This window comes from Mus caroli, chromosome 4 (assembly GCF_900094665.2).
Source record: "Mus caroli chromosome 4, CAROLI_EIJ_v1.1, whole genome shotgun sequence".
In the NCBI taxonomy this organism is placed as follows: domain Eukaryota; kingdom Metazoa; phylum Chordata; class Mammalia; order Rodentia; family Muridae; genus Mus; species Mus caroli.
Window position 1 is genome coordinate 41586508 of NC_034573.1, and position 14828 is coordinate 41601335.

Here is a 14828-nt window from a genome sequence, read left to right on the forward strand (position 1 = left end):
CCTGGATTTCCTGGATGTTTTGAGTTAGAATCTTTTTGCCTTTTGCCTTTTCTTTGATTGTCGTGCCCATGTTCTCTATGGAATCTTCTATACCTGAGATCTTCTCTTCCATCTCCTGTATTCTGTTGCTGATGCTCACATCTATGGTTCCTGATTTCTTTCCTAGGTTTTCTATCTCCAGAGTTGTCTCACTTTGGGTTTTCTTTATTGTNTCTACTTCCCTTTTTAGGTCTTGGATGGTTTTTTTTCAATTCCATCACCTGTTTGGTTGTGTTTTCCTGTAATTCTTTAAGGACTTCTACCTCTTTAGCATTGTCTCCTTTATTTCTTTAAGTGAGTTATTAATGCTCTTCTTGATATCCTCTACCAGCATTATGAGATATTAATAACTCGGATTTTAAGTCCGAGTCTTGCTTTTCGGGTGTGTTAGGATATCTAGGACTGGCTGAGGTGGGAGTGCTGGGTTCTGATGATGGTGAGTGGTCTTGGTTTCTGTTAGTAAGATTCTTATGCTTGCCTTTCACCATCTGGTATTCTCTGGTGTTAGTTGTTATAGTTGCCTCTGGTTGGAGCTTGTTCCTCCTGTGATTCTGTTAGCCTCTGTCAGCAGTCCTGGGAGTCCAGCTCTCTCCTGAGTCTCAGTGGTCAGAGTACTCTCTGCAGGCAAGCTCTCCTTTTGCAGGGAAGGTGCACAGAAGTCTGGTGTTCAGACCTGCCTCCTGGCTGAAGATGAAGGCCCGAAACAGAGCCTGTCCCAGAAGATGTGTTGCCTCTACAGTCTACGCCCTCACCTGCACAGACTGGTCTCCGAGGGACCCAGGACACAAGATGGCTCTATCACCTGCTCTGGTGATCAGAGTCCTCCTAAGCCACCACCTCTCCTCTGGTGGGGGAAATGTGCCCAGATGTCTGGAGCTTAAAATGGTGTCTGTCCCAGAAGCTGTGTTGCTTCTGCAGTCTGCTCACTCACCTTCCACAGTCCCGTGAGTTTCTGATCTGCATAGTGAGATCATGTCCCAAGAAAAAATCAAGCAATAACATGGAAAAAAATAAAAATACACTTTTTAAAACACAGAATGATTTTCACCCACCAGTCAGCATTTCTAGTTATGGTGCCATGTGATCTAAAACACAGTCTGACAGAGCAATGAGTGGCAGTAAATTCCATTTGAGTGATTCATTTGTTACAGGCAGCATAGTGCTTAATGGCATAGAAGGTGTAAATAGAAAAGCAGTTGTACTATCAGCTTAGGACCAAATGGCTGAGGCTGACGAGCATCATCAGAAACTGTTAGCCCCAAAGTTAAACTGCTGTGACACTGGAGTTGATGTCCCAGATACAAAATAGAAATGAATAACTTCAATGCTGTGGATCAACTGAGAAGTCTTTCCTGGGCTTCTGTTTCTTTTCTATTGCTGCTGTAGCAATGGCCACAGACAGAGAAGCTTAATAAACAGAGGTTTATTATCATCCTCTAGGTCAGAATTCAGACTCGGGTCTCACTGGGGTGAGATCATGGTATCAACAGGGCTGTTTCTGCACTTGTAGGATCATGAGATCATTAGAAGTTTCTGCACCTATAAGAGAGGATCGTGGGTTTCTGTACCTGCAGGAGAGAATCTAATTATTGTCCTTTCTAGTTTGTAGGAGCAGCCTGCATGTTTTGGATCCTGGCATCTTCATCATTAAAACCATCAATTCTCCCCACATTGAATTACTGTGCCCCTCACTCTGTCTCTTGCTCCACTTTTATGGACTGGTATGATTCTATTGAGGCTGCAAGGACAATCTCCTTAGTTCAAGGTCAAGTGACCTTAATTGATTCTGAAATATTAATACCCCTCTCCCACACAAGGTAGAACATTCATTATCACCCGGTGTATTAACCCACTGAGACCCCTCTTGGTGCTGTGTGTACCTCTGGGACAAGCTGGAAGGAGAGAGAGGGCAAAGACATGAAATTCACAGAAGTTGAGGTCAGTGTGGAATCAATCCCTGTCTACCAAGCCAACAGTCAGCAGGTCACATTAAATCAACGCATGACAGTTGTGGAGACTTGGGAGCAATATATAGCTCTTCTAGCGGGGACACAAGAGGCAGGTCTCATGATGAAGTAACACTTGAAAGGAGCCTTTAAGACTAACTAGGCTTTGAAAGCAAAAAGTGGCAGAGGAAGCCATTGGTGTTTCATATGGTAACTGTGAGATTCAAACTGGAGGAATTGCCATTTTTTTTTTAAGAAAAAGATCAAGGGCCGGTTTTAAACATTCGACTTTACACATAAAAACAAAAGGCACAGAGGCAAAGGCCAGCAGTGCCAAGAAAAATTCAGAGAGCCTCTTTTACCGTGCCCCCTACCCCATAAGCTGGAATTGGTTTGGTTGGTTTTCCAGTTGTTTATATTCTCACTTCATTCCTTATACAATCTCAAAGTGTCACTCCTAACAACAGCTGACTATGACAGATAAAGTCCTGTGCTTGGAGAAGGATGGATTGATGAGCTGGAACCAAAGACCACCTACTAAAGAGGCTCCTGTTGGGCTTTAACCACTGTCCTTATAGGACTGTATGAAGGTCTAAGGAACAAGAGAGGCCAAGACAGTTCATGAGTGGGTTGCACACTAGGCAAACATAAGCATCAGAGTAGTTACTGCATCTTCCCAAGAACCTACTTCCATCACTGATGGCTTCCTAGGTATGACATGTATCATTGGATCACTGGAAGCCTTGTCAATGTGTTTAAAGGAATAGTTGTGAGGTCTCCCCTCATCAAAACCTTGAGTCTGCTGTGTCTGTAGGTCGTTTTAATGATTGGAACTCTTGTAATGATTGTATTGATTTATTCATTCATGAACTGGAACCAATCCTGGCGGCCAAGTTTCCTTTTCACATTTCATCACACACAGCTCCCTTGAACAGATTGTCCATAGATTTGTTTTTCCCCCTTGTCCTGTTCTAGCCACTGTAGCACACCCTATAACTTGATTATTGGTCTGACCTTAGTATGTGGAGGATTCTCTTAATCCCCTGAGTTAGTCAGCTTCCAGTTATTCTGAGGAAGTGCCTAGAAAAAACAAAAGAAAAGAAATCTTAAAGAAGAAAAGATTTCTTTTGGTTCACAGTCTGAGAGGTGTTAGTCATGGTCACATGGAACTACTGATTCTGTACCCTAGAAGTGCAGAACATCATGGTGGGGAGTGTACAGCTGTCATCTCATGAAAACCAAGAGGGGGGATGATGTGCAGGGACAGCAACTCCCTAGGGCATGCCTTAGTGACCTAGCCTTCTAACTTGGCCCCCCCTCCTGAGGTCTTATCATACTCCTATATGAGTCAGGAACCCATCAATGTATGCATCTGTAGATAAGGGTAGAAGTGTCATGAACCAGTCACTTCCCTAAGCCTCACATATTAACATTGCTGTCAACACTGGGACCAAGTCCTTCAACACATGAATTTCTGGGAACCTTTAAGATTTTGTATGTGTGTTTATATGTGTATATGTCTACCTATGTGATTGGCACTGGATCTTTTCTTCGGTAGCTTTTTATGTGAATGCTGGAAACCTAAACTTACGTAGGCAGTAAGCACTTTACCTCCTGAGCCATCTCCTCCTCCATCTGTCGCCGGAAGTTAAAATTTAAACCATAGTAATTGCTGTCTAAAATGTGAGGCAGAAACCACCATTTGCAGGAGGTGGATAAGCCGGACAGTGCCTCCGTCCTCAACAGTAAACGAGAAAAGTCAGAGAAGGACAGCTAGAATGATTTATATTATTTTACACTCAAATTTGTGGATTTTTTCCCCCTATGAAAATAGAACTCTATTAAAAAGCATGGAGCAGGAGAGAAGTCCTCACACTCCTGAGCTATGAGGCAAACCCTTAAAGAAAGAAAGCAGCAGCCCTGCTAATACATTAATTCGGAAAGGGAAGAAAAGGGCGACTAAATGAGAGGAGACACCTCAAATGGTATTATTAGTAATTACTGTTATAAAATGGAATAAAATGGGAACAGACAGGAAAGAGAAGGAAAAAAAATGCACCACAAAGCATGTCACAGGAATTCAGAAACAGATTCAGAGTCACCCCTTTTTAAAAAATAATCACAGGCGCCGAAGATTATAAAAAGGGACATTCCCCTCCCCATACTGGCAAATGGGAAAGCATTGCCAGACAATGGGAGAGACTAGAAAAAAGGTTTGCAAATGGGTGGGAGAGGACAGGGCTAGGAAATTTTGTTAAGTGGACTTCCAAATGTGAACACTCCAATGAAGAGCGCTCTCCAATAAATGGGTTAACATGGTGGAAGAGGGAAGGACAGCAGGAAGGAGTCAGAAGCTTCGTAAAGAAGGACCTGTGAGTACTCACAGAGACTCCCCACCAGGGTCCAGCCTCAACACAGGATTGGAGTTCTCAACTGGAAGCAGGGATATCTGGAAGGTGCATAAAAAATATACACAAATTACTCTTTGGTTACTAGCTGACAGGCAATTTTTCAAGGCTTAAAGTTTCCCTCCTCTCTCACTCTCTGCTCTCTTTCTCTCTCGCTCACCGGCTCACAGCTTGAGGCTGCACACACTCTACAGTCTCTTGTGCTCTCTGCTTTTCTCCTATGTGCTTTTCTTGAACTATCACACTCACACACACCTCTGTGTGTTCCCTTTTCACTCTCACACACACACTTCACACACATCTCACACACACACACCACATGTACTTTTCTTTCACTCACACATACACTCTCGGTACATGCCTCACATTCTCTCTTCGCTCACTCTTCTCATGCTCTCTCCCTCACTCTTCATTCACTCTCCACATTCCCCTCACATACTCCTCACTCACTCGCTACATGCTCTCTACTCACTCTCTTGCCTTTCTCTTGGCCCAGTCTTTTATTGATACTCCAAAAGCAGGTAAAAAAATAAGACATTGTACAATCATTGCCATATCAAATTTAAAAGAATAGCCACACCCCACAAAAAATCAAGAATTACAATTGTTCCCCAAAGTTTCAAGCTTCCCTATTCCTAGGCCTATAGCCAAAATAATAATAATTGCAAACTTACCATTATTTAAACTTTAACTTATTATACTTCAGAGCTCCAAGGCCAGCTACTTACATTTTCCTGTGAAGTTCTAATGATAAATGACATGGGCAAAGCTGCCAGGCAGTGGCCAAAAAGAATCACGTTAACCCTTGGCTCAATAGTTCCACTAGCTTTCTGCTTCTGCACATTGCACACAATGACTCTCCTAAGAGTCCCAGTGTTTTGACTTAGTTTTACTTATATAAGATTCTACATATTCTATACTTGCTTATCCAGGAACCACTCTCAAATGTTATGCAAAACTTATTTGATTATTAAATTATTAAAGTTTTCCTTTCTTGGGGGTTCCAATGTTAGTTCTATTTCATTTTCTAATAATTTCTCCAGACTTTCTTTGCAAGGCAAGCATTAATCTCGAACTACCGTTGTGCGGTTATTGCATTATTCTCAAGATGAGAGCACACAATATGCACCTGGACCATTAGGACTGTGCTGTGCTTGTTCCCCATGCCTCAGTTTTTAATTGTTTAAGAAGCATTACATCAAGGAACATCTAGTTTCACAGAATTCACCAGAGCAGAAGTAGAAATTCAGCTATAATAGAATAATTATGCACACCAAGGTCAACTGAAAAGCAGTCGCACATAAATGAAATCTATACAGCCATTGTCTAGGGCTAAGGTTAGGAGAAATTGGAACAACTGATTTTTGCAAAGAGATGCCAAGGGCTACTGAGATGTCTCCATCCCAGCCTACTGCAGGCAGTCCCTTATTTCAGATGGCAGGTCCCCTGTAGGGATGTGTCTCTTGCTTCTCAGGGTCCCAGATGCCATCCTTTTCTACAATGAGCTGCTGCGGGCTTCTGAGATGTCTCCATCCTGGCCTACTGCAGGCAGTCCCTGCCATTCTGTGCTGTCCCCAGCAACACCCAAGTAAAGGTGTTCCCAGATAGCCAATGTTCTAATGATCTGTGTGTAAACAGAAGATCTTAACAACATATAAAAGAAGAAATGTTACCTCAAATGACTCAATATCATGAAAATAGTATGATATCCAGCAACGGCTACTCCAGGGATAAAGGAAGAGAAATTGTTGGCTCCTGAGATTAATGTGCCAATCAAACTCTGAGTGCAGTCTTGGGTTTATTCTTTAGCCAAAATATACCTGTAAAACAAGAAGAGATATTTATATGATGAGAGGGTCATTAGTTATTAGAGCAACAATTAGTCTTATTGCACAAACAAACAAACAAACAAACAAACTGTAGCTCAGACGTCCCATGTGGAGACGACCAGTGGCAGTGCTTGGTGGGGTGACACCATGGTCTTGCTGGTGCTGGGATAATCCTGGACAAAGCCAGAAGGCTGGAGATCCTGGTGCTAGTTCCTCATGGCAATGCTGTCAAGATAATTGGGCTCAGCTGTTGGTTTAGGTAGGCTGAGAATTATTATTCTGAAAACTGAAATGTGACATTTTTCTTTTTATTTATTCTTTTCTCATACAACACATCCTGACCACAGCCTCCCCTTCCTCCCCTCTCCCCTGCCTTCCATCCACCTTTCCCCTCCCCCAGGTCCTCTGCTCCTCCGTTTCCTTTCAGAAAAGAACAGTGATATCAACTGAACATGTCATAATGAGATTCAGTAAGATTAAGTGCAACCCCCCCCCCCCACATATCAAGGCCGGATGAGGCAATTTAGTAGGAGGAGAGGGGTCCGGAAAACAGGCAAAAGAGTCAGAGACGCCTTCTCTCCCATTGTTTGGAGTCCCACAAAAACCCCAAGATAAACAACCACAGACTGTATGGAGAGGGCCCAGCATAGACCCACGCAGGCTTCGTGATTGCCACTTCAGTCTCTGTGAGCCCCAATGAGCCCTGCTCAGTTGATTCCATGGGCTGTGCTCTCCCAGTGTTCTCAAGCGTTTGGTTCTTACAACCCTTCTTCCTTTTCTCTGGGATTCCCTCAGCTTCACCTCATGTTTGGGCCTCTGCATCTGCTCCCAATAATTGCTACATGAAGCCTCTCTGGTGAAGACTGGGCTAAGCACTGATCCATGAATATAGCAGAATATCCATTAGGAATCATTTCATTGATTTTTCTTTTTTTTTTTTTTTTCAGTTGCATTTCCATCTACCCTAGAGCTCTGGGCCATCCACCTTCTGGTTCCTGGCTATTTAGGCAGTGTTGGGTATGGACTCCCTCTTGTGGCTTGGGCCTCAAGGCTGACCATTGGTTGATTGCTCCCACATGCTCTGAGCCACCTTTGCCTCAGCACATCTTCCAGGTAAGACAGATGTGGGCCTTGTCTGGTTACAAGAGAAGGCCGGCCCAGGCTCTGAGTCCTCACTAGGGTCACCCTCAGAGTTTCTAGGAAGTTTCTTCTGCTCTAGTTTTCCACACTGTCCCCTAAATGCTCCCCATTTTCAGATACCTCTCCCTGTACTCTATCTCACCTCTCCTTCCCCCCACCTGATTCTTCCTGCTCCCATGCACACCCACCCCTAGTCCACCCACAAATCTATTCTATTTCTCCTTCCCAGTAAGATCCATATATTCCCCCTAGAATCTTGCTATGTAGCCTCCCTGGGTCTATGGACTGTAGTATGATTACTCTGCAGCTGATATCCACTTCCAAGTGAGAATGTACCATCTTTGAGTCTGGGTTTCCTCCTTCAGGTTGCCTTTTTTTTTCTAGTTCCATCCATGCGGCTGCAAATTTCAGGATGTGAGCTTTTCTAACAGCTGAGTAGCACTCCATGTGTAGTTGTGCCACATTTTCTTTATCTGTTTCTCGATCGAGAGACGTATCTAGGTTGTCTCCAGTTTCTGGGTGTTATGAATAGAACCTTTATGAACATAGTTGAGCAGGTGTCCTTGTGGTAGGATGGAGTGTCTTTTGGGTATATGTCCAAGACTGGTACAGCCGAGTCTTAAAATAGATTGATTCCCAACTTTTTTGGAGAACCACCTTACTGATTTCCATAGTGGCTGTGCAAGTTTGTACTCTCACCAGCAATGATGACAGGTGTAAGATGCAATCTTACAAGATTGCAAGAGTAGCTTTTATTTGCATCTCCCTGATGGCTAAGGCTGTTGAACACTTCTTTAAGTGATAATTTAGCCACTTGATATTTCTGAGAATTCTGTTTAGTTCTGTATTCCTTTTTTGATTGGATAGTTTGGTTTGTTGATGTCTAGTTTCTTGAGTTCTTTACTTATTTTGAATAGTAGTCCTCCATCAGATGTGGAGTGTGTGAAGATCTTTTCCCATTGGGCAGGATGTTGCTTTGTCCAAATGACAGTGTCCTTTGCCTTACAAAAGCTTTTCAGTTTCACGAGGTCGCATTTATTAATTGCTGATCTTAGTGACTGTGCTGTTGGTGTTCTGTTTAGGAAGCTGTCTTCTGTGTCAGTGCACTCAAGGCTATTCCCCACTTTCTCTTCTATCAGGTTCAGTGTATCTGGTTTTATGTTGAGGCCTTTGATCTTCTTTGACTTGAGTTTTGTGCAGGGTGATAAATATGGATCTATTGCATTCTTCTACATGCAGACAGTGCTGTTTGTTGAAGATGCTGTCTTTTTTCTATTGGGTGTTTCTGGCTTCTTTACAAAAAGTCAGCTGTGGATTTATGTCTAGATCTTTGATTTGATTTCATTGATCAGTGTGTCTATTTTCATGCCAATACCATGCTGTTTTTATTACTATAGCTCTGGAGAGCATAGCTCTGTACTACAGCTTGTAATCAGGGATGGCCTATCTGGTCTTCTGGCAGGTATAGCCTGTTGAAGTGTGGCACTTTCAAATATATCATTTTGTTTGAATTTTAGGGAAAGTGATCTTAAATATTCCACATTGATCATTTGTTCTAGTCAATGAAGTATTTACTGCAGCCTTTGTATGCTGTGGGCTGGGAGAGGGCGAGAAGAGCAGAAGAGATTCCTTGCCTGAATAACCTCAGTGACCAAGTGGGAGAGGAGGGTATGCCGTCTATGAAATACATTACAATTAGGAATGTGAGACACTGCGCAGGAAAAGAACAGGACAGTGTCACCAAGGGTGATGTAGAGGGGAGAGTGGATCAAGGAGGGGGAGGTGTGCTTGGAAGAGCCCCTATGATGGGGTGACATGAAAGCAGAGAGTTGGAGGATGTGCAGAGAAAAGTGATGGGTGAACAGTCAGGCTGCACTGGGAAAGTGGGGTTAGGAGTGGAGAGGAAGGACAAGTGTTCCAGACAGACAGATGGTGTGTACAAAGTCCTCGGGGCAAGAAAGACCTTGTTGATTTAAAGTCGTTGAGAAAAAGTAAATGTCTCACTTAGATTAAAAGAAAAACAAATGGCTTTGCCCTTCAGCTGGAAGAGCTAGGAGGCCAGGTATGGTGCTGATGGCAGTGGTTCAGGGACACTAGTTGGAAAGATGATGATGATGGGGGTAGTGATGATGATCACATATTTCTCCTCTTCATATACACGTGTGTGTGTGTGTGTGTGTGTGTGTGTGTGTGTGCGTGCGTGCCTGAGTGTGTACAGAGAAGGAAATACCACAGGACCAGAGCTCCTTCCTTATAGTAGAAGATCTTGGTGCTCCCACCAGGGAGCTTATGCAAATGAAGTGAGCCACACCCTAAAAGGCATGATTTTTTTGTTTGTTTTGTTTTGCGGCTCACTAATAAACGTATTCAAATTTTAGCATATGACTTTGCTGTTGAGCCAGTTGCACAAGCCTAGGAAAAGAGAGATTAACCATATGGTTCGTGAGCTTTGGTGATGGTAGAAATGTAGATCTAGCTAGAGGCGGTAGGTCTCTTGCACTGAGGGCGTGAAGTGACTCCGACCTTCCAGTTCATTTAAAAATGGTTCACAATGGCCGAGACAGTGAACATGTGACTCCAAAGTGGTCGTTACACATTGCATACACGTACAGAAAGGCCACAGCACACCCTGTAAATATGCACAGGCATGGTCTTTTAATTAAAGTACATGAATGGAAATGAAACATCACCTTAAAATAAGTGGCTAATTTCATGTTAAGTAAGTTTCACCTCAGTAAAACGCTGGAGGTGCAGATGAAGAGCTACAGGCAGACAGGCTGCTGAGAGAGGGAGAAACATCACCCTGGGGAGGGTGGTGGTTCTGAGAAGGTCAGGAGTTAAACTTGTCCTTGAGGGAGTACATGCCACAAAATTATGTACAATTACAAAGTAAGTTTCAACGACAAAAAAAGAGGGGGAGGGAGTGAGAAACAGAGGCCAGTAACTTGAGGGGACAGTTGGTTCCAGGGTTCCACACATCTGCTGTGGACTCTGCTGTTTAGGGCACAGGAACTCTATAGTTTGGAGGAGGAAGTTTAGATGTTTTTTTCTTCCATTTTCTAAAAGAAGATATTTATTTTATTTTTTGAATTGTAATATAATGACACATTTCCCCTTCTCTTCTTCCCTCTAACCCTTTCCAAATACCGTCCGTCCTTATTCTCTTTCAAATTCATGGCCTCTGTTTTCATTAATTGTTATCTATCTATCATATCTATTTATCAATACATCTTCTATCTATCTATCTATCTATCTATCTATCTATCTATCTATCTATCATATCTGTCATTTATCTTCTATCATATCTATCATTTATCTTCTATCTATCATATCTATCAATCTATTATCTATCATTTATCTATCATCTATCATATCTATCTATCATTTATCTATCATCTATCATATCTATCTATCTATCATACCTATCATTTATCTATCATCTATCCTATCTATCTATCTATTTATCTATCTATCTACCTATCTATCTATCTATCATTTATTTATCATCTCTATCATCTATCATCTATCTATCTATCTACCTATCAATCAATCATCTATCTATCTATCTATCTTTGTGTATATACATATATATTCCTAAATATATTCTGCTCAGTCTATATAATGTTACATATGTGTATGTTTTCAGGGCTGACCATTTGGTATTGGATAACCAATTGGTGTGCTTTTCCCTGGGGAAGAACATTTCTCCCAAGCCCAGCATTTCTTAGTTGTCTGTTCTTTGTGTAGGGCCGAAACCTCATGGTCTTTCCCCTTCCCCTTTGGCATATCTATTGTGGGAGTTTAGAATTACAAAACACTTTACAAAAGTTGGTTGAGGATCTAGGAACTGATCCACAAGGGTTGAGGTGGGAACGTAGTTCAGTAAAGTTAAACTCCCTGATGCCCCCAATGCACCATGCCAGTGTCTGCTTTGGCAGAGCACAGGCCAAGGAGTCAGGAAGCCCTGCCTGGATTTAAATGGCCTCTGCTGCTTAGCTGCCAGTGTAGTATTGTCAGTACACCTCTGCTAGTCAGACTAACAGAGATGATGGATGCCCAAAACTTAGCTCAGGGCTAGGCACACCCTGAATGCTACGTTTCTCATTGTTGATGTCACCATCATTATCATTATCTTAGGACACATAAAACTTCTCACTGTCCACCTATCTTAAAAATTACTTTAATAATGGATCCAAAGGGCAGCTAATCTGTTAAACCCACAGGCTGGGCAGATACCCTGAAACCAAGACAATTAAGTGACACTTAGTGAAGCCATCACTGGGAGTCAACAGACGGCTTCAGCATCAAGTCCAGGACAATAGGATCTAAAAATTAAGACTATTGGCCCAGTTCCTCAGAGGTGGCAAATGTATGCAGCGTTTAAGTGAATAAGAAATAACACCAGATAATATCACCTACTTAGAATATGCAAAACTGAAGTGTCTCTGCCAAAAGGCAGACAGTGGTGAGGCTAATGAAAAGAACAAATGGGGAAGACAGCAAGGGGAGATGGAAAGCTAATAATAGGTTAGGAATACATCACAAAAGATGGTGTTCACATTAAAAAAAAGTTAAAATGCACACTATTCTCACAAGCAGAGAAATTAAAATAATTTATTAAAAATATCTATAGCTCTGGAAATCCCCCATGCCAGCAGAAGACATGCATAGAAATATTGACAAGATTATGCAACCAAAAAGATTTCTCCACAATTAAAAAGTAATAATAATAGATGTGAAAGCTAGATAGCTTATTAGCAACTTCAAGCACATAGAAATAGGCCAGAAAAAAAGCACAAATATATAGAGAAGCTATAATAAGTCACATATCTATTTTCTTAAATATAGATCTTTTTGAAGGGGTAGGGTTGGGGGAACTCAAGACAGAAAGATAAATTCAAGAAGATGGGTGACATTTATACCAAGCTGGGCAGTAGGAATTTTAGATACATGACGATAAATTTCAGGAGTACAAAAAGAGATTTTAAGAAATTATTATTTGTTCAAAGAAAACTGGTCAAGGACATAGAAATCTAAATATAAAAAGAATACCGAGGGATTTATCCACTCTTTCCATGTGGCCCTCCTGACTTGTTACCTCTTAAGTCAATGTGTATGATGCCAACTTGAAGGACATTTGAGAGCTCTCCGTGGATGGAGAATGGGATCCACCCAGGTGCCCAGCTAGGACAGATCCCCCAACTCTGGTTGCTTGGGTTGAACTCCAGGCTCTACTGTTTAACTGGGTTGCTGTGAGACTTGCTTCCAGTTACTCTTTAATTCTTGGTTCCTACCCAAAAACTAGAAAGCCCAAAGCCTCATGCTTGGTGAACACAGGATCTGTTGGCACCATATGGACCTATTTCTGCAGTTCTCATGTTCCTTCACAAAACTCCTTTCTTTTCAGAAGAATATTAATTCCCAAATACACTCTGTCACTCCCCATCTTTGTGTCTTTAATATGTTATTAAGAGAAACCAGAAGCTGGCTAAAGATACAAATACAACAAACAAGAAACCCCAACGAGGACCTCAGAGTCCCACTTTCATCTTGTAATACTATGCTTTCAAAGTTGATGGACCAGCTTGTCTCAGAGAAAAACAGGATTCTCCTGGGGGTGGGGGTAGGGGCGGTGAAGCAAGGAATAGGGTCCAGGAGATGTCTTGATGCATAAAGGTGCTTGTTGGCAAGTCTGCTGACCTCAGCCCAACATCTGAAGCCCACACAGTGGGAGGAGGGAACCACCTTCCGGAAATCGAGTTCTGACCTCCACATTCATACCCCACCCCCACCCCATGTTAAAATTTAAAAAGGAAAAACTAGGGGCAAGTCTGCATTTGAAGTCACTGATGAGGGAGTGAGCAGCTAGGCTTGGGACTCACAGGACCGAGATCCTTTAGAGAAGAAAAACGATGAGATGAGCCTCCCGCTCCGCACTGGAATGAGCCTCCCGCTCCACATTGCTTTTTCTCTCTTGACGAATTTGCTACAGTAAAAGAGGAAGTAAAACAAATCGAGGCTTATTTCATATTTATGGACTCAACATTAGCATTTTTTTTTCTAAAATTAATTTATAGGTTACTAAAAACCTGATCAGGAGACTTGTATGTGTGTGTAAGTTAGCAAGCTGCTTCTAAAATGACAGTGAGCCCTCAGAACATGCAGGGCAATCTTAAAGACGAGCTGCTGGACAGGGCTACAGGAAGACTTCTGGGTAAGATATGAGAATGCAGGGTATCTCTGTGTGAGCCAGTGAAGGAGGCAGTCAGAATGAAAGAAAATAGACTTTATTACAAAGAGATTAATAGAAGCTCGTTAAAATCCCAAAAAAGGGCGAGAAAGGATACAGGAAGAGAGCTGCATTCGGTCTCAGCATTGTGTCCCGGCTGGACGGAGTCTTCCTCAAAGTTGAGACACATGGAAGTGGGGAAGTTCTAATCTCAGGACAAGCACACAGCCTCCTGAGCCTCAAATCCAGTTTGGTAAAACGGTGGTTCCTCCAGTGGGGACCACACTAGAAACAGCAAACAAAAGAGATCTCAAAAACTAATAATACATCCCAAGGTCCCAGAAAGACAAGAACAGATGAACCCAAAAGTGGTAGGTGGAAAGAAATCACAAGGATCAGGGCAGAAATCAGTGAAATAGAAAACAACAACAAGAGCAACAGCAGCAACAACAAAAAATAGAATTGATCAAATAAAAACCTGAATATTTGAAAACAATAAGATTGATAAATATCTATGCATGCCAGTGTCAATTGGAGATCACTTCCAAATAAAGAAATTTGAGACTCGAAATCTATTACTACAGATTTCAGAGAAAAAGAGAGGATTATTAGGGACTACCACAAGCCAGAAAAATCTAAAAAGAAAAGGAAAAAATGCTTACACAAATGACCTCTCCAAATTAAACCAAGAAGCTGTAAGCAGAACTAGATCCACAGCAATGATAAGGGTGAAGAGGTAACACAAAACCTCCCTATGAAGCAAGGTCGGGCACGGATAGATTCACTTCTGAATTCTGCCAAACATTTAAAGAAGAACCAACGTGTCATTCAGACTATTCCATAAAGCAGAAAGAGAGAGGACTCCACAAACTCACGCTGAAACCAGCATTTACTCTAACCCCCAAATCAGGGAAGGGCAGGAGGAAGAAAAATGTTCCTGAAGAACACAGATATGAAAATCCTCAATTAAATTTCTTACAGAGCAGATTTCAGAACACATTAAGACCAAGCCAGTTTCATCCCAGGGGTGCAATGTCGGTTCCACAAACACAAACCAACAAAAAGGTTTGGCACGTAAGTAACCCAAGGACAGAAACAGTGCTCAGTCTAAACAGAAAAGTATCCCGACCAATGTCAACATCTATCTCTGCATTGCCAAAAGCCCTGACGAGGCCAGGACTCATGGAAACACGACACAGCATAAATGCTCTATCCGGCAAATCCACCATGCCACACA